This window comes from Bufo gargarizans, chromosome 6, assembly GCF_014858855.1.
Source record: "Bufo gargarizans isolate SCDJY-AF-19 chromosome 6, ASM1485885v1, whole genome shotgun sequence".
NCBI classification, from domain to species: domain Eukaryota; kingdom Metazoa; phylum Chordata; class Amphibia; order Anura; family Bufonidae; genus Bufo; species Bufo gargarizans.
In genome coordinates, this window is record NC_058085.1 from 218,991,227 (window position 1) to 219,013,126 (window position 21,900).

The following is a 21,900-nucleotide window of genomic DNA, read 5'->3' on the forward strand; positions in this document are numbered from 1 at the left end:
GCACCATCATCCGTGAATGAGCACCAGCATACCTGAGGATGGTGTTGCGATCAGTGGGTTTCGTATAGACCTCAGTGTTCAGCGTGAAACTAGTAAGGCCTCTTTCACACTTGCGTTGTCCGGATCCGGCGTGTACTCCACTTGCCGGAATTACACGCCGGATCCGGAAAAACGCAAGTGTACTGAAAGCATTTGAAAACGGATCCGTCTTCAAAATGCTTTCAGTGTTACTATGGCACCCAGGACGCTATTAAAGTCCTGGTTGCCATAGTAGTAGTGGGGAGCGGGGGAGCAGCATACTTGCCGTCCGTGCGGCTCCCGGGGCGCTCCAGAATGACGTCAGAGCGCCCCATGCGCATGGATGACGTGTCCATGCGATCACGTGATCCATGCGCTTGGGGCGCCCTGACGTCACTCTGGAGCGCCCCGGGAGCCGCACGGACGGTAAGTATGCTGCTCCCCGCTCCCCACTGCACTTTACCATGGCTGCCAGGACTTTAGCGTCCCGGCAGCCATGGTAACCATTGAGAAAAAGCTAAACGTTGCATCCGGCAATGCGCCGAAACGACGTTTAGCTTAAGGCCGGATCCGGATCAATGCCTTTCAATGGGCATTCATTCCGGATCCGGGCTTGCGGCAAGTGTTCCGGATTTTTGGCCGGAGCAAAAAGCGCAGCATGCTGCGCTATTTGCTGCGGCCAAAAAACGTTCCGTTCCGGAATGGAAGACATCCTGAAGGACGGACTGTCCATTCAGAATGCATTAGGAAAATCCTGATCAGTATTCTTCCGGCATAGAGCCCCGCCGACGGAACTCTATGCCGGAAGACTATAACGCAGATGTGAAAGAGCCCTAAGCCGAACATTGATGTCCAGAAAGTGCAAAGCACTGTATCCGCCTACCACTGAGCATGCCCGATTCCATGCCTGGCCCTTCTACGTTTGCACATACAGGTCCCTCTCAAAAAATTATATTTATTATTTATCATAATACATATTGTGATAAAGTTAATTATTTTCTGTAATGTACTGATAAACATTAGACTTTCATATATTTTAGATTCATTACACACCAACTGAAGTAGTTCAAGCCTTTTATTGTTTTAATATTGATGATTTTGGCATACAGCTCATGAAAACCCAAAATTCCTATCTCAAAAAATTAGCATATCATGAAAAGGTTCTCTAAACGAGCTATTAACCTAATCATCTGAATCAACTAATTAACTCTAAACACCTGCAAAAGATTCCTGAGGCTTTTAAAAACTCCCAGCCTGGTTCATTACTCAAAACCGCAATCATGGGTAAGACTGCCGACCTGACTGCTGTCCAGAAGGCCCTCATTGACACCCTCAAGCAAGAGAGTAAGACACAGTAAGACATTTCTGAACGAATAGGCTGTTCCCAGAGTGCTGTATCAAGGCACCTCAGTGGGAAGTCTGTGGGAAGGAAAAAGTGTGGCAGAAAACGCTGCACAACGAGAAGAGGTGACCGGACCCTGAGGAAGATTGTGGAGAAGGACCGATTCCAGACCTTGGGGGACCTGCGGAAGCAGTGGACTGAGTCTGGAGTAGAAACATCCAGAGCCACCGTGTACAGGCGTGTGCAGGAAATGGGCTACAGGTGCCACATTCCCCAGGTCAAGCCACTTTTGAACCAGAAACAGCGGCAGAAGCCTGACCTGGGCTACAGAGAAGCAGCACTGGACTGTTGCATGTCATTCGGAAATCAAGGTGCCAGAGTCTGGAGGAAGACTGGGGAGAGGGAAATGCCAAAATGCCTGAAGTCCAGTGTCAAGTACCCACAGTCAGTGATGGTCTGGGGTGCCATGTCAGCTGCTGGTGTTGGTCCACTGTGTTTTATCAAGGGCAGGGTCAATGCAGCTAGCTATCAGGAGATTTTGGAGCACTTCATGCTTCCATCTGCTGAAAAGCTTTATGGAGATGAAGATTTAATTTTTCAGCACAACCTGGCACCTGCTCACAGTGCCAAAACCACTGGTAAATGGTTTACTGACCATGGTATTACTGTGCTCAATTGGCCTGCCAACTCTCCTGACCTGAACCCCAGAGAGAATCTGTGGGATATTGGGAAGAGAAAGTTGAGAGGCGCAAGACCCAACACTCTGGATGAGCTTAAGGTCGCTATTGAAGCATCCTGGGCCTCCATAACACCTCAGCAGTGCCACGGGCTGATTGCCTCCATGCCACGCCGCATTGAAGCAGTCATTTCTGCAAAAGGATTCCCGACCAAGTATTGAGTGCATAACTGAACATAATTATTTGAAGGTTGACTTTTTTTGTATTAAAAACACTTTTCTTTTATTGGTCAGGTGAAATATGCTAATTTTTTGAGATAGGAAATTTGGGTTTTCATGAGCTGTATGCCAAAATCATCAATATTAAAACAATAAAAGGCTTGAACTACTTCAGTTGGTGTGTAATGAATCTAAAATATATGAAAGTCTAATGTTTATCAGTACATTACAGAAAATAATGAACTTTATCACAATATGCAAATTTTTTGAGAAGGACCTGTATACAGGTGATGATTATTCACTGGTGATTACCACTTGTATAAAATATTTTACTTATGAATTAATATACCTGGATGATTTGGCTATATGAATTTTATGCATCTAATTATATTGTCTTCCGGGTACGATGTTTTGTCGCATATTTTGAATGTTATTGTTAATTGCCACTTATGTATGTTAATACGATATGACCACATAAAAACCCACAGTTGTCTATGGAGTATTGCTTGAGAATGCAGCAAGCGGACCGAAACGTCGCATGGGTGAATAAAAGATCCAACAGTTTTTTCACTATCGGATGTGCTGCGGTGTATTTATTTATCCTGGATTAAACACTTTGGTAAAGTGTAAATGTCGCTGGCACCCAATTACTTGCTACAAGGTGTGCTGCTCTGAACTCCCGTAACTAATTAATAAATATATTAATATATATATATATATATATATATATATATATATATATATATATATATATATATATATCCAGAAAAAGGACGGCACTCCAACAGGATGAAAGTGAAAAACTTCTTTTAATCGAGCACCGTATGGTCGATTAAAAGAAGTTTTTCACTTTCATCCTGTTGGAGTGCCGTCCTTTTTCTGGATATATTGGTTGGGGTGAGAGGTCGATTCCCCAGGAACGTGCACCCGTTTTTTTCCTAGTGCAGCCAGTGCCGCCATTTTTCCCTTTGTGTAATATATATACACACCAGTGTCTGCACGAGCGTACTTTTTACACCAACAAAAAAATAAAATAAAAAAACTGAGCACAAGAGCAACCATTAAAAAAAATTGGTACTTATTGGTGCTCAGGGCTGCAGAACGCACAAAAGCAAACGTTTGGTGCGTACCAAACGTCTGCTTTCGTGCGTTCTGCAGCCCTGAGCACCAATAAGTACCTTTTTTTTTTTTAATGGTTGCTTTTGTGCTTTTTTTTTTTTTTTTTTTTTTTTTGTTGGTGTAAAAAGTACTTCGTATTAGACAGAAATCAATAATTAGTCTTAACGGTAATTGTTTTTCCAGGCGTCCAACATGACAGCACATGGGAGGATGTCCATCCCCATCTCTGTAGGGACAGGAAGTGAGAAGTTTAAAAGGTCCCCCTCCACTCCCCGTCTCCAGTGTTTTCTAAATTACCAGACCGGATAGATGCAACTAAATTTTATTTCATTTTCGGTTATATCATACAAATGTAAACTTCACACTGTAATCAACAAAAGGGGGGGGGGGGGGTAATAGGAGTGCTGTCATGTTGGACTCCTGGAAAAACAATTACCGGTAAGACTAATTACTGATTTCCAGGACGCCCCCCATGACAGCACATGGGAGAATTACCAAATTAATCTCTCAGGGAGGGATCACAGCTTGAAGGACCTTCCGACCAAAGGTCAGATTATGACTGGTCGGACGATCCCACCTGCAGTGTTTGCAAAAGGTGCTATAACTAGACCAAGTTGCAGCTTGGCATATTTGGTCTACCATAGCGCATGCTCTCTCTGCCCAGGAGGTGGCTACCGCCCTGGTAAAGCGAGCCATAACTGAAACTGGACAGGACTTGCTTTGAAGATGATAGGATTCCTGGATCGTCTGTTTGATCCATCTGGTTAGAGTCCTTTTAGAGACTTTCTTCCCTTTACTGGTTTCTCCAATTTGGACGAAAAGGTTATAGTCCCTTCTTTCTGATTCTGTCTCCTGTAGATATTTTAGTACAGACCTTTGGACGTCTAGGCAGTGAAACCGTGACTCTTGTGGATTTCTAGGAGAAGCATAAAAAGAGGGCAGGATTATCTCTTGTTCTCTATGAAAAGATGTTGCCACCTTGGGTAGAAAGCCTGGATCTAATTTTTGAATGAGTCTGTCTTCCAGGATTTTTAAATAGGGTTCTTTTATAGATAGGGCCTGAATCTCCCCTATTCTACGGACAGAAGTGATTGCCAATAAAAAGGTAGTTTTCCAGGATAAGTGTTTCAGGAAATTGGATTCTAGAGGCTCAAAGGGTGCCTTGCATAGGACATTAAGTACCAGAGAAAGATCCCAGGGTGGCAGTTTGTCTCAAGGTGGGCCCTAATCTAGTTATAGCTTTTACAAATCTCTTAACCCACCGGTGATCGGATAGTCAAAAAAGGTGGATAAAGCAGAAATCTGTACTTTCAATGTACTCGGTCTTAGTCCTAAATCAAACCCCTTCTGTAAAGAATCTAATATTTGTACTACATTAGGGGGGGGGGGGGTGTACAATCTGGGTGAACCACTGCTAGCCAGGAATTAAATTTTTCCCAAATTTTGTTGTATATTGCCGACGTTACCGGCTTACTGCTTTTCTGTAGGATGGAAATAACAGAATCTGATAATTCCTGCCTTTTTAGCGTCTGCCTCTCAGGATCCATGCTTTCAAGTTCAACTTCTTCAGGTCTGGATGAAGTAACGGTCCCTGGGTCAGTAGGTTCGGCATCAGAGGTAGAAATACTGGCTGTTCTAGTGCCATCTTTTTTAGAATTGGATACCAACTTCTTTTTGGCCAAGCTGGACCTATAAATATGAACTTCCCTGGGCTCTGGCTGATCTTCTTTAGAACTGCTGGGATTAGCGGAATTGGTGGAAAGGTGTATGCCAGGTTCATATTCCATATTTGCGACAAAGCATCTACTCCTAAAAGGATTTCCCTTGGGGTCTAGAGAAAAATAATCTTTTGTCTGGGTATTTACCCTGGAGGCAAAGAGATCGACTTGAGGCAATCCCCATTTGCGGCACAGTTCCTGAAATACCTGTTTGTCTAACCTCCATTCCCCTGAATGAAATTTGTTCCTGCTCAGGAAAACTGCCGAGGTGTTTTCTGCCCCTCTTAGGTGTAAGGCTATAATTGACAGAACAAAAATCGGAGGACAATCCGCAATTCTCTGAAGTTGTCTGATAAGATCCTCAGATGCTTTCCCCTCAGGCTCTGGCCTGCGACTCTTAAGGTTTTCAGGACAGCTGCCAGTTCTCTTGCATTTGAAGATCTTTGACTTTCCATTGCCGACCAATCTCCTTGAAAAACTGGCCCCCTACCTGGGCTCCCCAGGCCGCCTTGCTGGCATTGGTAGTCACCATCGTGAATGGACTTTTGTTCCAGCATACTCCTTTTTGAAGATTGGCTGGGTCTATCCATCAGTCTAGCGCATTCTTTACTCTGGTGGGTATAACAGCTACATAGGATCAGGTTTTGTACTGGTCTGGTATGGATCTGAGCCCAAGGAACCATGGGAATACAAGAAGTCAATATGCCTAGAACTACATGCATTGCTTCCATGATAGTACAGCTTCCTCTTTTCTGGAAGGAAGATATTTCTTTTATAAATGCCATATGTTTTGGTGCTGGAAGAAAAGATACTTGACTTATGGAATCCAGGAGTGTCACCAGAAATACCTTCCTGTAATTCATCTGGACATTCGACTTTTAGGTTGATGAGCCAACCCAGGTCGTGGAGTAGATTCAGAGTTATCTGAAGATGCTTTTACAGGAGTTCTTGTGATTCTGCTGTCAAGAGAAAGTCGCATAAATATGGAACGATTAATACATCCTGATGTCTCAGATGGGCCATGATCTCTACTACTATCTTGGCAAATACTGGAAGTGGTACACTAACCCGTCTAATTTTATTGAAAACCTGAGATATTGATGGTGCTCCGGATTTATGGGGACGTGGTAATAAGCATCCATAAGGTCGATCGTGCACATTAATGCTCCTGGTGTAATGAGAGGGATTGCTGTCTGGACTGATTCCATCTTGAAATTTGTAATAACGGACCCATCCGTTTAGAAACTTTAAGTTTATTATAGTCCGGAATGTGGCAGTTTTTTTTTTTTTTTAAAGGAACAGTGGCCTCTGAACTGCTGCGATTTTGGAACTGGTGCTATGGCCTCCTGTCCTGTATCATCTGACTTTTCAAGGAGTTTGTTTGGGAAATTGTCATTCAGAAGTTTTGAGGAGGAAGGGATCTGAATTCTATTTTGCAGCCCTCTTGGATCATCTGAAGTACACCAAGGGTTCTGCATAATTTGAGTCCATTTGTGACTGAAGAACTGCAGCTTTCCTCCTACTGGTCTGGTCATTGTTTTCCTGTATTGCTGGTGGTATTTGGATTAAGTAACAACCAACTGCCTTTTCCACCTTTAGGGCATCTCCATCTCCACGAAGACATAAGAACCCGAAAAGGGGATGGAGCATAATTTGTTCTTAGAGGCCAAGTCACCAGACCAGTTTTTTTAGCCATAACGCTCTTCTGGCCGCTATTGGCTAACGTGCCTTTTTTGCAGCAAAACGGATTGATTCAGCTGACGCATCTGTTAGGCAAGCTGTAGCTACTTTTAAGAGGGAAACCAAATCCAGAATCTTTTCTCTAGATGTTAAGTTTGAGGTCATTCTCCAATTGGTTTAGCGACAGCCCCATCGCTCTGACTACCGATGTCACCGCAATATTGGTGTTAATTAAGGCTGACGAGCATTCCCAAGTTCTTTTAAGTAGGCCTTCAGTTTTCCTATCCATAGGATCCTTCAAGTGAGAAGAGTCCTCAAAGGGAATATATGTTTTCTTTGCTTCTTTGGCCACCTGAACATCTATTTCAGGTAAATCGTCCCACAATTTTGTATCCTCTGGATTGAGCAGTAGACGACTTTAACTCCCTTGGGATAGTTAACTTCCTTTCTGCCTCTCCACACTCCTCTAAAATTATTTATTTTAAATTAACATTGACCGGAAATAATTTTCTTTTTTTGGCTCTCAAACCACCAAACATCTCGTCCTAAACAGATCTAGATGGCTGCACATCCTCTATCTCCATATCTATCTCTCTTACTGCATAAAGTAAGGAATCCAGGTCCTCCAAAGAAAATAAATACTTTATTGTATCGTCTGAAGTAACAGGAGGCTGACCTGCTTCATCAATTTCACCTTAAGAATAACACGGATCTTCAATGTGTTCATCTGAATCCGATTCTACCTCCCTTCGCATTCTCTTTGGGGTAGGAGAGTAGAGGAGGAGGGGGTTAAAGAAGATACTGTCGCTTGTACTTCTTCCTGAATCATGCTTCTAAGATCCGTTAGAAAGGATGGTTGCTCTTCCTTAAGAAGTATGGCTATACAGTCTGAACATAGTTGTTTCCTGTATGCCTCCTGCAATTTTTTCCCACAGGTTGCAGATTTCTTCCTTCTATTCCTAGGTTCAGGGAGGGATGTTTTTTTTTGTCAACTTTGTTTTTATTCAACATAAAGACAGATTGACATCCATGGCATACACAATAGGCATTACAGTGTCCCACAAGGGACTTTTGACAGACACGGATGAATTACATGAAACATAAAATACTACAACACTAGTATTACATCATACTAGAGAGTACAATGTCCTGATGTATAGCTGTATTCTCTAACCTTTGACAGAAATCTGCCATTGAATAAGATTGGCGGAAGTCAGAGAAGGTAAAAACAATCAACCAAAAAGAATATAAGTAAAAAAAGACTATAAAGAGTAGAAAATAAAGGAACAGAGAGAAAGGAAGACCAACGAAAAGAAAGAAGATAGAGAGAGAGGAGGGGGGGGGGCGGGGGGAGAGGAGGTGGGGGGGGATACTGCCTCAAAGAACGACATCACAAGGACAAGCAAATCAGTCAGGAAGTAGGCTACCCTGTGAATCCTTACAATAAGGTGAAGATAGCCAAGGACTCCAGATTCGAAGAAATTTGTGGTGAGCACGACATGACCTGCTGGACATCTCTTCGAATCCTGCAAATTTGATGTACCTTCCCACACCATTCTTTGATGGTGGGCGGGTCTATACTCAGCCATTTCAAGGGTATCAAGGACTTCGCTGCAGCGAGAAGATAGGTTACTAAAGATGCAGAAGATTGACATACGTCCTTCGACGAGCAACCAAGTAGAACCACTGCCGGAGTCAGCTCAAGGTTCTTCCCTACAACTACCTTGATTATATTCTCCAGTTCGGACCAAAATGGACGGATAACTGAACAACTCCACCAGATATGAGTATGTGAGCCAACTTGCACATTGCATCGCCAACATCGATCTGTAAGGGCTAATCCGTGTAACTTCAGAAACTCCGGAGTCTTGTACCAGCGAGTAAGTACTTTATAATGAGACTCTTGGAGACGAATACACCTTGAGTGACCATGGGAGTGCTGAAGAATCTGTTTGATTTCCGGCTCAGTGAGAGAAATACCCAGTTCCTTTTCCCAAGAAGCTACAAACCCAGGGTCACTCAGGTGTTTCACACTCCTCACAATGGTTAACCACTTAGACAACTTGTTCAGTCTAACTGCTGGTGTCAGTAACTCTGTTTCAAAGTCGGTGGGAGCCCTAAAGGGGTAGTTGGCCTGTAAGAAAGCTGCACAACAACTATTAAAATGTGAAAAGTGCAAAAACGTAAGCTTAAAGTTCGGTATTAATGTCTGGAGATCTGAACGGCTGGGAACCCCTCCACTCGGGAATAGATTAGTAACAGAGATATGAGCCAGCTGATCCCACATAGGTTGGAAAGTCAAAGATTCCTTTCCGATGACTACAGGTATCAGACTAGAAGGCAACAATGGTGACATTCCAGGCGCCAGTTCAGTTGACATCAATGACCACACGTTTGAGGCACCCTTGTAAAGCAGATTACTATCTGATGAGTTATACATCATACGCTTCTTGTGAGAGGGGAGCCACATATCCTTCAGTAAATTACCCCTATATGCCTCCCTTGACCACCCAGAAATACAATCCTGTGCAGAGAAGGTAGTCAGATTGAACCATCTCCTCAGTTGGATTGCTGAATAAATTGTGCTAACATCTGGCAGTCCTAATCCACCTTTGTTTACAGGTCTGGTGAGGAGGACATGTGCCAATCTCGGACGCTTCTGTTTCCACAGGTAACGAGAGAAAAGCGATTTCAGCTTTGTAAAGAAGTATTGTGGTAGTGAGATTGGGAGCATCTGTAATTTATAAAGGACCTTCGGGAGTACATATGTCTGAATTACATTCTTCCTGCCTATCCATGATATCAGAGGAATATCATAATCTATCAGGATTTTTTGAATCTCATCTAGGAGTGGACGGAAGTTCGCATCATAAATTTTGGTTATGGATGAAGGGATATTCACTCCCAGGTACTTGAGAGGTTTGGGCCCAAGAAAAAGATGATTCCTTTCTAAGCTGCAAGATTCTATGTTTTGCTAAGGAGATATTCAATAACTCAGATTTTGTAGTATTCACTTTAAAGTTTGAGACCTCCCCAAAGCAATCAAACAGTTTGTGTAGGCAGGGCAACCCTCTCTCAGGGTTGGATAGCAGAAACAGTAGGTCATCCGCAAAAGCCAGCATTTTCAACTCTCCCCCTGGCGTAGCAACGCCACTAATATGCGGTTCTTGCCTCACTTTCTGAAGTAAGGTTTCCATGACCAAAACAAAAAGGGTGGGGGAGAGAGGGCAACCCTGCCTGGTACCGTTTGTTATATCAAAGGGGCTAGACAAATGATCGTTGACCAAAAGAGAGGCCGACGGGCGGGAATACAATGTAAAGATTGCATCAATAATAGCAATGGGGAAGCCAAACCTCTCAAGAGTAGAGCGCATGAAGTGCCAGTTAACTCTATCAAAGGCCTTCTCGGCGTCTACCCCGAGAAGGACCAATGACTTGCTCTCCACGTGTGCCTGATGTATTGCTGTAAGCAGTTTAATCGTGTTGGTCCTCCCCTCCCTCCCCGGTACAAAGCCGGACTGCTCCTCACCTATCAGATGAGGCAGGAGTTTCTTTATCCTTAAGGACAAGAGCTTGGCCCATATTTTCAAGTCCAGATTCAAAAGAGAGATGGGTCTATAACTTCCACACTCCGTCGGGTCTTTCCCCTCCTTGGCTATGAGAGTAATGTGTGCCTCCTGGGACTGCTTCGGTAAAGGATCACCTCTAAATAACGCGGAGCAGTGGTCCACGAGATGGGGCATAAGCACCTCCTGGAATTTCTTATAGTAAAGCAGGGGAAGACCATCTGGACCCGGGCTCTTCCCCGGGGGGAAGGAGGCGAGGACCACAGATACTTCCTGTTGTGTGATGGGGGCAGTTAGTGTGTTGATCATGGCCTGATCTAATTGCGGTAGAGAAATATCCCTTAGAAAACTGTCAATCAAGGCCTGCCTCTGTGCCGAGTTAGACATCAACGCCCGTCCTATCTAAATTATATAGAGCCGAATAAAACGCCTGGAACGCCTCGGCCATCTCAGGTAAAGATGATGTGATTGTCCCCGCAGGAGTTCTGATCCCGTGAATGTGCTGTTTAGCTTTTTCTTTTTTGAGCAATGTGGACATGAGCTTCCCTCCCTTATTTCCATGAGCATACAGCCTATGCCTGAAGTGCAAATAGGCTTTGGCCGATTTGTTTTGTAAGTAAGTGAGGAGCTTTTCCCTTAACACTCGAAGTTTCCCCTGTGTAACCAGCGAACTAGAGCTTTTGTGTTCTTTTTCTAAAATAGTGATCTGGCTCAGCATCTCATCAATAACCCTTTGCCTATCTTTCTTGATCTTGGACCCCCACGAAATGAAGAGACCCCTAACAAACGCTTTGTGCGATTCCCAGACTATCGGAAATTTAGGGGCCAGAGTGTTTGTTCTGTTCAAAGAAAACTGAAAGTTGAGATTGTATATCTGAGTGTGCTTCCTCATTTTCTAATATCTGCTCATTGAGCCGCCATCTCCACGTCGTGTGAGAGCTATTCATGAGGGTTAATGGCAAGTGAACTGGCGCATGGTCTGATATTGTAATGATCGATATACCTGTATCTGTCACTCTCGGCAAAAGGGAAGCCTGGACCAACAAATAATCCAACCTCTGATGTGAGTTGTGTACCTGGGAAAAGTATGAGTAGTCCCGAGCAGAGGGGTTCTGCAGCCGCCAGACATCTGTAAGAAAAAGTTCAGACAATTTAGACCTCAACTTTGCTAAAGCCCGTCTAGAGACATTCGACCTAGAAGTCGAGGAGTCAAGTGAGGGATCAAGTGTAACATTCAGATCTCCTCCCAGAATAATCGGACCGTCCGCGAACAACTTGAGTCTATCTAAGGCATCCAAGAGCCAAGGCACTTGAGCATGATTAGGTGCATAAATATTAGCCAAGGTAAACTTGGTAGTATATACTTGGGCTCTTAGATACAATATTCTCCCTTCTAGGTCCGTGTATTATTGTAGTATCTTAATAGGAATAGATTTGTGTACAGCTATGGAGACTCCCTTGGAAGCTGAAGAAGTGTGGCATGAGTGGTACCAGTTAGCAAACTGTTTGGAAGGCAGTTTCGGTATTTTATGTTTCTTAAAATGGGTCTCTTGTAAAAAGAGAATGGAGGCACGTAGTTTCTTGAGCATGTCCAGCACGTGATGTCGCTTATTCGGGGTATTTAGGCCCCTTACATTAAAGGATGCGCACCTGATATCGCACATATTTCAGAGGCACAAATGTCACGTGGGAGAAGGATAGGGAGAGGAGGAAGGAAAATAAGGTAAAAAGTAGGGTGAAAAATAAGAGAAAACAGAAAAAGAAAAAAAGAGAAAAGAGAAAAAGAAGAGCAAACAAGTAGAAATGTGTTTCTGAGTAAGAATAAACTTCAAAACCTTGAAGCCTAATATAGGGTGAGCTAATAACTCAGGTGTGGGGATGAGAGAAAATGTTCAAAATGTGAACAAGTCTTGACCTGCGGTGTACAAGCATATAACGTTATACATAACATATTCAAACTATCGCCAGATATGTCATACCTTAGATCTATCAACATCTTGACCCAAGGAGGGGGGGGGGGCAGGGGAAGGTTGGAGGGGGGGGGGGAGAGGGGAGAGAGGGTGAGGAGAACAGTGGAGCCAGAATATTTGAGACTAACATACTAGCAGATATGGATTAGTGAAACAGCGCTTCGCTGCAGATTCAAAAGTCACCCCAAATATAATTCCGTACATTAATATATCAACCTATTACATGCCAACATATCAGGTATTGAAACATTACGATTCACTGTGATTGAGCTGTAAATTACTATTCCCCAAGCAATTCAATATCTCAACATGGCCGCTCCTAGGAGGCGGGGAGAGTGGGAACACAAGACTGATAACTGGTATTCTTACTGTTCTAAAGTGCGCACGATGTTTCACCTCCTCCACCTAGCACGCAGAGATGAAGAAGATGAAACAGCATAAGCCGCATCTACAGTGCACCCAATACAGTTGAGGTGGTTTACCTAAAACACAGTATAAGACAAGTAACTTAAAAGTAGTAATCAGCTCACCACTCGCTTCATGTGGTGAAGAAACCATTGAGCCATCTAGTGCTGATCTACATTGACAGAAAGGAGAGATGGGGGAGGGGAGGGTGCTGGGGATAGGGAGAGAGGGGGAAACAGTAAGGATCAAAGTAGGCATTCTTGCAAGGAGCCGACTAACTGAGAAGGAAGAACCTTGACAATGAGGAGAGGAGACACTCCTCAACAGGTAAACCATTGCGGTGAAGAACAGAACAAAACAGTCCCGCTCACGGCAAATCTAACCGAAGAAACTGTAGGGACAACCAGAATTCAATTGACCCTCGCAGACATGGTTGAAGAAAAGTCCAACGTTGGGACCTATCAGAGTTCAGCGATGAGGTGAGTTGTTGGCAGCAGACGGTCTTTTCAGACGCTGAGGCTTCGGACGAGAGAAGGTCTGCCATTCCTCCATACGCGGCAGGGGAGGTAAACGAACCAGATCAGCCGCAGGCGCCCATGACTGTATCTCTATAGGATCAATGTCCAATGTAGGCCACGCGGCATCCAGGTCAGCTGGGGTCTTAATGATGATTCTTCTATCATTCTTCATAATCGAGATCCCGAAAGGGAATAGCCATGCATATTGTAAGTTCTTTTCCCTCAGCTTGTCTAGTAACGGCCTCAGCATTCTGCGCTTCTGCAGAGTAGACGGAGCTATATCTTGGTATAGGGAGACCTCAGTTCCCTCATATTCAATCGGAGCTTTCTCCCTGGCCGAGCGGAGAATTGCAGCTGTGTCTACATAGGATAGCAGACCACATATTACATCTCGTGGCGGGTCACTCGGCTTAGGCTTCGATCTGAGAGCCCTGTGTATACGCTCTATTGTGATCCCATCTGCTCGGTCCTGGCCCAAGAGACCAGATGAAAATTTCGTGCGCCACCTTGGGGAGCGCTTCCCCGGCCCAGGATTCAGGTAGCCCCTTTATTCTAATATTCTTGCGGCGGCTCCTGTTCTCTTGATCTTCGATCAATGTGAACGCTGTATTAACATGGGCCTCAAGTTGCTCTGTTCTGGCAGCTAATCCGGAGGCGTGAGCAGTGAGTTCCGAGCATGTCGTCTCAAGGGCTTCCGTCCGGAACCCAAGTGCATGTAAGTCTGTTTTTATGACTGCCAAGTCGTCTCTTACTGGTCTCAACGCCTGGGTCAAGGTTTTCTTGAGCACCGCTGCTGTAAGCGTCTCATTCGGTGTTCGCTCCTCATCGCTACTCGAGCGACGCTCCTCCTCAGATTCCCTCTGCTCGGCGGGCTCCGGCGCCATCTTGGTCAGAGTAGCGGGAGAACTGGCATGTCTTTTAGTGAAGAGTTTCGTGACTGCAGCTTGATTCATTTGCGGTCTGCTAAGTCCTTCACCTTCCCTCGGCTGGTATCTTCCTATTTTGCCCATAATTAGGCGATTTATCCAGCTGGATCAACATTAATGCAAGTACGTGGCAGGAGAGAGCTCTCTCAGGCTGCCATCCAGTCCGCGGTCAAGCTCCGCCCCCCCAGGGAGGGATGTTTGACCTAAGAACGAACTGAAGATGCCATACTTTTAATAAATGCAAAACCGTGTAACTACACAGGTAGCTGAAGTAACACTCACATTCCCCTGGGCAGAGGTGTCAGAGACTGTCTTGGACGACATCAGGTCCTCCATAGTAGGAATCGCAGCCTAACCTGGAGAGGTTTCTTCCCCTTCTATGGGGCTTACCTTACTTACTTACCCTTCCTGCAGAGGAAGGGTAAGTAAGTAAGACAGCTGCGATGCTTCTCCTTTTCTAGGAGACTCAACCCCCCGGGGAGTGAACCCCCACGAGAGACCGCATTTGCCGGGTCTCCAGCATCACTACAGGGCGCCGCCATCTTGCTTCCGCCGATGCCGGAAGTGACCTCAGACGCTCTCCCACATGCCCCGAGCGAAGGAGTAAGCGTTCCGCTGAGCCGAGAGCCCCCGGAGGGGAAGCGGTCTCAGCCTCTCATCCACCGCGGCCCTCAGGTGAAATGAGACATGCTAGAGAACCCCCAGAGGGGTAGCTAGCCGGGCTATAAAATCTGAGCTGTGATGGGAGAATGGGATCCCCCAACCAGCTCTAGCCCCACAGATCCCCCGAGGGGTAGCTTTCTTTATCTTCTATCATCTCCCATGTGCTCACTCCCTATCCCTGTAGGGACAAGAAGACACTGGAGATGGGGAGTAAGGGGGGACCTTGTACTGTCATGGGGGACGTCCTGAAAATAAATTTTAGTTAGGTAGTGTTAGTGTAGATTTTTGCACGCCCTGGTCAGAAACAGGTAGGTAGTGTTAGTGTAGGTTTATGCGTGCATCCAGCACATTTGTTTTCTACTCTTTTCTCTATATTTCAACTTTATAACAAGCCCCACCACGTGGGAAAACACTACATACACACTGTTACAGTTGACTACTGTTACGAATAAGAACCTTTCGAAACGCGTCAACAGCCTACACCAGAGAGAATTGAGCCTTGTATTATCTGTGCACTTTTGATAAATAAAGCCGGAGAATTTGACACTTCAAGAAAAAGTGAGTGCTGGAGTCTGAATCTCTTTATTATTTATACATACACACCCCATATTAAATAAAGTTTTACACATTTCACACAAAACACCCCAATAAAAATAAAAATGGTCCATCCATCCCAACGAGAGGCATACGCATATCTTGCCTCTTATACTGAGTCGGCCAGTGAGGGAGAAGAGAATGCCACTTTCCTCTACTGCTCTACCCCATTATCATCCGCTGAAAGGGACCCTCTAGAAGGCTCCGCAGGGTAGCAGCGGAGGCAGCCACCCAGAGTGACCCCATATAGACCCCACCGCCTGACGATTATCAGCCCCAAATTCCGAATTTTGTGGGCAACTTCGCAATACAGATAGACAGTGCGGGCTTAACAGAACAAGATTTTTTTTCAAAATCTTCTTCCCCGAAGAGTTTGTAAATTTAATGGTGGCCCAAACCAATTTGTATGCCCAACAATTTATAGCTCAGAACCCTATCTCGCCATATGCTAGACCCCTAGGTTGGACCCCAGTGCAGCAGAGATAATTAAGTTTTGGGGACTCGTGCTGCATATGGGCGTAGTAAAGAAGCCAAACGTCAGACAATATTGGAGTTTGGACATTTTCTACCAGACTCCAATTTTCAGGGAGACCATGACCCAGAAGCGCTTTGAGTCAATTCGGAAATTCCTACACTACAAACGACAATACACATTGCCCACCCCAAAGTGACCCGACCTTTGTCTGTTAAAAGGTTAGGCCAGTCCTTAATGACTAACTGTTTGCTGAGGTGTACACCCCTGATAAAAATGCATGTGTAGATGAGTCACTGTTACCTTTTCACCTGCCTAGCAAACGGGGAAGGTATGGCATAAAAATGTACAAACTTTGTGAGAGTAGCTCCGGGTACATCCACAAGTTCTGCGTTTATGAAGGGAAAGATTTCCACATAGAACCCCCAGAATGCCCCCCCCCCCCCATCCTAGGAGTTAGTGGAAAGATTGTGTGGGACTTGCTGCACCCACTGCTGGATAAGAGTTACCACCTCTATGTGGATAACTATTATATCACCATACCCCTATATTCAGTTCCCTAACTGCCAGAAGTACTGTGGCTTGCGGCACAGTGCACAAAAATCAGAGAGGCCTCCCTAGATCCCTGGTAGGGCAACCACTGAGAATGGGTGAAAGCAGGGCTCTCCTCCATGAGAACATGCTGGCGGTTAAGTAAAAGGACAAGAGGAATGTCCTTTTACTGACCACCGTTCACACAAATACCAGCTCCCCTATTGTAGCCAAGGATGCAAACCAGTTTGCATCCTGGACTAAAATAGGCACATGGGAGGGGTCGGTGAGTGAAATTGGACCGGCACTCAAAACACCCAGAGGAATGTGGATCCAAACTTATTTATTTAAGTACAATAAAATAAATAGAGTGTGTATATTGGCATCAGAAACAATTTTGATGGAATATCGATTATAAAAAAAATTGACTACAATGAATCAATCGAATAAAATCGAATAGGTTAAAATTCATACATAAAAATACAAATAAAAAACAATATCCTTAAATCGATAGATACTCGATTTTTCTAGAGACCCGAGTATTTTTCTCAGTCGAAGTCCCAGTATAACAAACCCATGTTATATGGGCGAGTCCCAGTCGAAATGATCAAAGCTGTGTCCTCAGAGCTGTATATAAGAGACACGGTTTTGCCTTTTCAGGCTTGCATAGTTAATAAATGCAACCAGCTTTCACGATTAAGCGTATACATTTTTAATTACTCACAACCTTTGGCGCTGATCGAGAGGTTCTTTACATGGGAATTATTTCAGGTGGCGTCCCACCATTCACATCCCAGTCCAGCAGTGTTGGTTTCCCTTTGCAGCAGCTCTCAGGATCTCATCCAATCCAATTACTAACACCTGTTGAAATCCAGTGTGGACAATTAAGGAATGATGTGGAGAGTTTAAAAGTCGAGGTTCTCAGACCACAGGTTACCCACTGAGGAAGAGATAAGCCATCTCGAAACGCGTCTGGGCCGAGTACCTGTGCGTGAACTCAACTGCTATTCTTACATGGCCATGTATTGAAACCAACAGACGGACCAAGTCCTGTGATATTCTGTGACGAGATCCCGAGAGCTGCTGCACAGGGAAATCAACACTGCTGGACTGGGATGTGAATGGTGGGACGCCACCTGAAATAATTCCCATGTAAAGAACCTCTCGATCAGCGCCAAAGGTTGTGAGTAATTAAAAATGTATACGCTTAATCGTGAAAGATGGTTGCATTTATTAACTATGCAAGCCTGAAAAGGCAAAACCATGTCTCTTATATAAAGCTCTGAGGACACAGCTTTGATTACTTCCACTGGGACACAGCCTTTATCATTTCCGCTGGAACTCACCCATATAACATGGGTTTGTTATACTGGAACTTCAACTGAGAAAAATACTCAGGTCTCCAGAAAAAGCGAGTATCTATCGATTTAAGGATATGGTTTTTTATTTGTATTTTTATTTATGAATTTTAACCTATTCGATTTTATTGGATCGATTCATTGTAGTCGATTTTTTATAATCGATATTCCATCGATAAAATTGAATTTCTGATGCCAATATACACCCTCTATTTATTTTATTGTACTTAAATAAATACGTTTGGATCCACATTCCTCTGGGTGTTTTGAGTGCCGGTCCAATTTCACTCACCAATTTATCCTATCAAGAGCAAGGGGTGGCTCTTTTTGTCCAGAGCACCTAGTGCGATTACTCATAGTGAGCCATCTGTTCATTCTCTCCAAGTGAACATGGGAGGGGTTAATCTTTCAGGTCAAGTTCTGAAGCCCTACAGTGCCACCCGAAAAACCAAAGTGTGGTCCAAAAAGCTGGCCGTACACTTTGTACAGATGGGCAAAATACAATGCATACGTGCCATTTCAATCTGCAGGCCACACAGGAACTTTTCTCCAGTTCCAAGAGGTGGTTATCAAGGCCCTAATTTTTCAAAGCCAGGTCGGGGAGGGTTCCAGTACTTCAGGAAGTCATGGTACCCGTGTTGTACCAGGGCAACATTTTCCAGGTCAAGTCCCCCAGACAGCAAGAAAGGGAAGGACCCAAAAACATGCAGAGTGTGGTCCAAAAGGGGGATAAGGAAAGACACCATTTACCACTTCAAAACATGCCCTGAAAAACCTGGTCTGTGCACGCAGGAGTGTTTTAGAATCAACCACACATCCATTGAGTATTAATTTCATCCTTGATGTACCCTGTAATTTTACCACCTTTTACCTCCGATTTAGTCCGCATAGCTTACATATCCACTTTTCACCAACCACCACATATTCATTTCTATGAAACACCTGTTAGGTCAAAAGTGCCCTTTTCACCACTTAAAATGTTCGTACGGGGGTGCTCTTTCCGAAATGGGGTCACTTCTTGGGGTTTTTCATTTTTAGGGACCTCAGGAATTTTTTTTAATGCGACATGGCAGCTAAAATCCATGTCTGCCAATTCAGGCCTGCAAAAAAAATATTTTGCACTTTGCCTCTAGAGGCCTGCTGTGCGCCAATACAGCAGGCTACAAGCATATATGGGGTGTTTGCAAAATGGGGAGAAAATGTGGAACATATATTGGGGTGCATTTTCTCCTTTAAACCCTTATGAAAGTGAAAAATTAGGGTCTGCAAGTAATTTTTACAAATGTGTGCTTTGAAATGCTTCTCCCAAGTAATTCTGCCTTCTGCGAGACACCAGTTTGCTAAAAAGTACCCTTTCCACCGCTTAAAATGTTCGTACGGGGGTGCTCTTTCCGAAATGGGGTCACTTTTTGGGTTTTTTTACTTCTGGGGACTTCAGGGAATTTTTTTAATGCGACATGGCAGCTAAAATCCATGTCTGTCAATTCAGGTCAGCAAAATTCATGCTGACTCTAGAAACACTGCCATGCGCACATACATCATTTTTTGAGCACATATGGGGTGTTGGCATATTTGGGGGGGGAAATGGGGGACAGAGTGAAAAGAAATTCAAGAGTTTTTGGAGCCCAAAAGCAGAAAAACAAATATACCAATTTGATATTGGTGTAGTAATACTGCCCACACAATACATTTATGTCACTTCCACCATAAAATGACAAGCCAAAAGACAATGGCAGAATCACAGTTTTTTTTTTTTGTTTTCATTCAGCCCAAATCAATAAAATAAATATTACAATCCAACAACCTGCACCACTGATGATTAGCTGTTTCAGAGCAGCTCCAGGGCCAAATCTACATATCTATGTCTGTTTTCATATACCGATTCCTGGGATCAGCAACCTACAGCACTCCAGGTATTCTGAACTACAACTTCAAGAGTACTCTTTTTGCTTCTACAGGAGTTACAAAAACAGCAGAGCAAGTGTGCATGCTGGGAGTTGCAGTTACACAGCAATTGGAGTCTGAAAGTGGAGTGGGGGCTTTTGGGCAGACCTCCAGGGGAATCATACCTGATCCCTTTTGCTGGGTTCCAGCATCTTCCCTCTTCCTTTATCAACATATGACTTGACAAGGGCAACAAATCTGCTGCAGCAGCGACATTCCCCTATGTGTCGACATTCCCCCAGTGATATGACAAATGGGGACAGATCACCGCTGACGCAGCCATGTGGCCTATGTCAAACCTGAGAGCTGCAGTGGCACAAGAAGAGAAAGGAGCCAGCATCTAACAGCAAAGACCAGGGGGGTATGATTCTCTCTGCAGGTCCAGCCACACTCGATGGGGGAAGTCTGTCTGAAAGATCCCCCAGGGTGAACAACTGCTTTAAGGCTTCGTGCACACATACGTGGACCAAAGTCCGTGAAAACCCCACCTGCCGTCTGCTGAGCGCACGGCGTCACTGGTTGCTATGACGCTGCGCGCTTCGTGCACTCAGCAGGATGAGATTTCATGTATCGTGCTCCACGGATGTGTGCATGACACCATATAGAGTAAAATATTCCTTTAAAAAAAATAAAATAAATCTAAGGAGTATATTTACTCTGTTGAATGATAAATAGTTATTTGTCAATACCCACTATACCATGAATGAAAACAGAGGTAAAAGTTCTCTCTGGGCGTCTTTATGAAGGAATGTGATGTGGAGATATTCTCTGTGCAAGATAAGCAATATGCAGAGGTGATTACACCACGCAGTAGTAGTGAACCTATAGACTATAGGCGTGTGTGACTGGTAACTATGTGTGTGGGTCCCAAGCTTTCCACTTTCCCATTCATTTAGGCCGGTCAGGTTGGTCATCACCAATTGTGAAATTCTGCACTAATGTATTAGGCACAGTTCTCTTTCCAACATGTGTGCAAGAAAAGCTTAAGTAGAACGTGCATGAGTGGAGGCCGGAAGCTAGAAAGGGGCACACGGTCTTGGACTAATCACACCGCACGTCCGCCACACATACTTGCTAGGCCTTCGGCCAAGATAACGTCACGCTAGGTCTAACACACATTCTCGTTCCCCCACCCTATAATTTGCCAATTGACTTTACCTACATACATTGTAGACGCGCATAAAATCATCAAAAAAACATCACTGGTTAATATACGGTGAAAAGAAAGTGAAAAATACCTACTGTCCAGTCCGGATCCCTTCGCGTACCACTGACGTCAAAACGGACAATGACGTCACTCTCGGTGGATCTTATACCACACAACGAATTCTTCTGCTTCCACCGAAACCGCTTTGGTAGATGCTAGAGTGGAGTTGTTAGAACGAGGTCTGTGACGTCACTAGTCACATGCTCTTTCATGGTCACATGGTCAAGTGTGGGAAGTGCTTATAAACCCAGACTGCAGGAGCATGAAGGAGGAGGAGCTGTGTGTGCCTGGATGTGCTGCAGAGCTAGAGGCCATAGGAACGCATACATGAGGAGGCGGGCATGTGGTGTATTCTGGGGACATGGGGAGGGGGGGTTAATCTGTGAGGGGGGCATGTGGTGTATTCTGGGGACATGGGGAGGGGGGGTTAATCTGTGAGGGGGGCATGTGGTGTATTCTGGGGACATGGGGAGGGGGGGGGTTAATCTGTGAGGGGGGCATGTGGTGTATTCTGGGGACATGGGGAGGGGGGGGTTAATCTGTGAGGGGGGCATGTGGTGTATTCTGGGGACATGAGGGTGCAGATCTATGGGGGGGGGGGCGCATGTAGTGTATTCTGGGGCCATGTGGGTGTAGGTCTGTGAGGGGGGGGGGCATGTGGGTGTATTCTGGGGACATGAGGGTGCAGATCTGTGAAGTGGTTATGGGGGGGGGGTCAGTCCGTGAGGGGGGGCATGTGGTGTATTCTGGGGACATGGGGAGGGGGGGTTAATCTGTGAGGGGGGCATGTGGTGTATTCTGGGGACATGAGGGTGCAGATCTATGGGGGGGGGGGGCGCATGTAGTGTATTCTGGGGCCATGTGGGTGTAGGTCTGTGGGGGGGGGGCAGGTGGGTGTATTCTGGGGACATGAGGGTGCAGATCTATGGGGGGGGGCGCATGTAGTGTATTCTGGGGCCATGTGGGTGTAGGTC

The 21,900-nt window shown here is 44.9% G+C and overlaps 1 protein-coding gene across 7 annotated transcripts in view; it reads right to left on the reverse strand.

Annotated features, from left to right (window-relative positions):
- TIMM10 (translocase of inner mitochondrial membrane 10) overlaps positions 1 to 21,131 on the reverse strand; it is a 63,062-nt gene extending 41,931 nt beyond the window's left edge. For 2 of the 7 annotated variants that reach the window (XM_044299931.1, XM_044299928.1), the window contains exons 1-2: positions 20,962 to 21,131; positions 11,415 to 11,467 (exon numbers count right to left, since the gene is read on the reverse strand). The gene's annotated coding sequence lies outside the window, so the exon portion shown is untranslated. Of the gene's footprint in view, positions 1 to 11,341; positions 11,468 to 20,957 lie in introns of all 7 variants that reach the window. The other 5 variants (XM_044299925.1, XM_044299927.1, XM_044299930.1 and 2 more) reach the window with 4 other exon arrangements.
- Between the last annotated feature and the right edge of the window lie 769 nt (positions 21,132 to 21,900).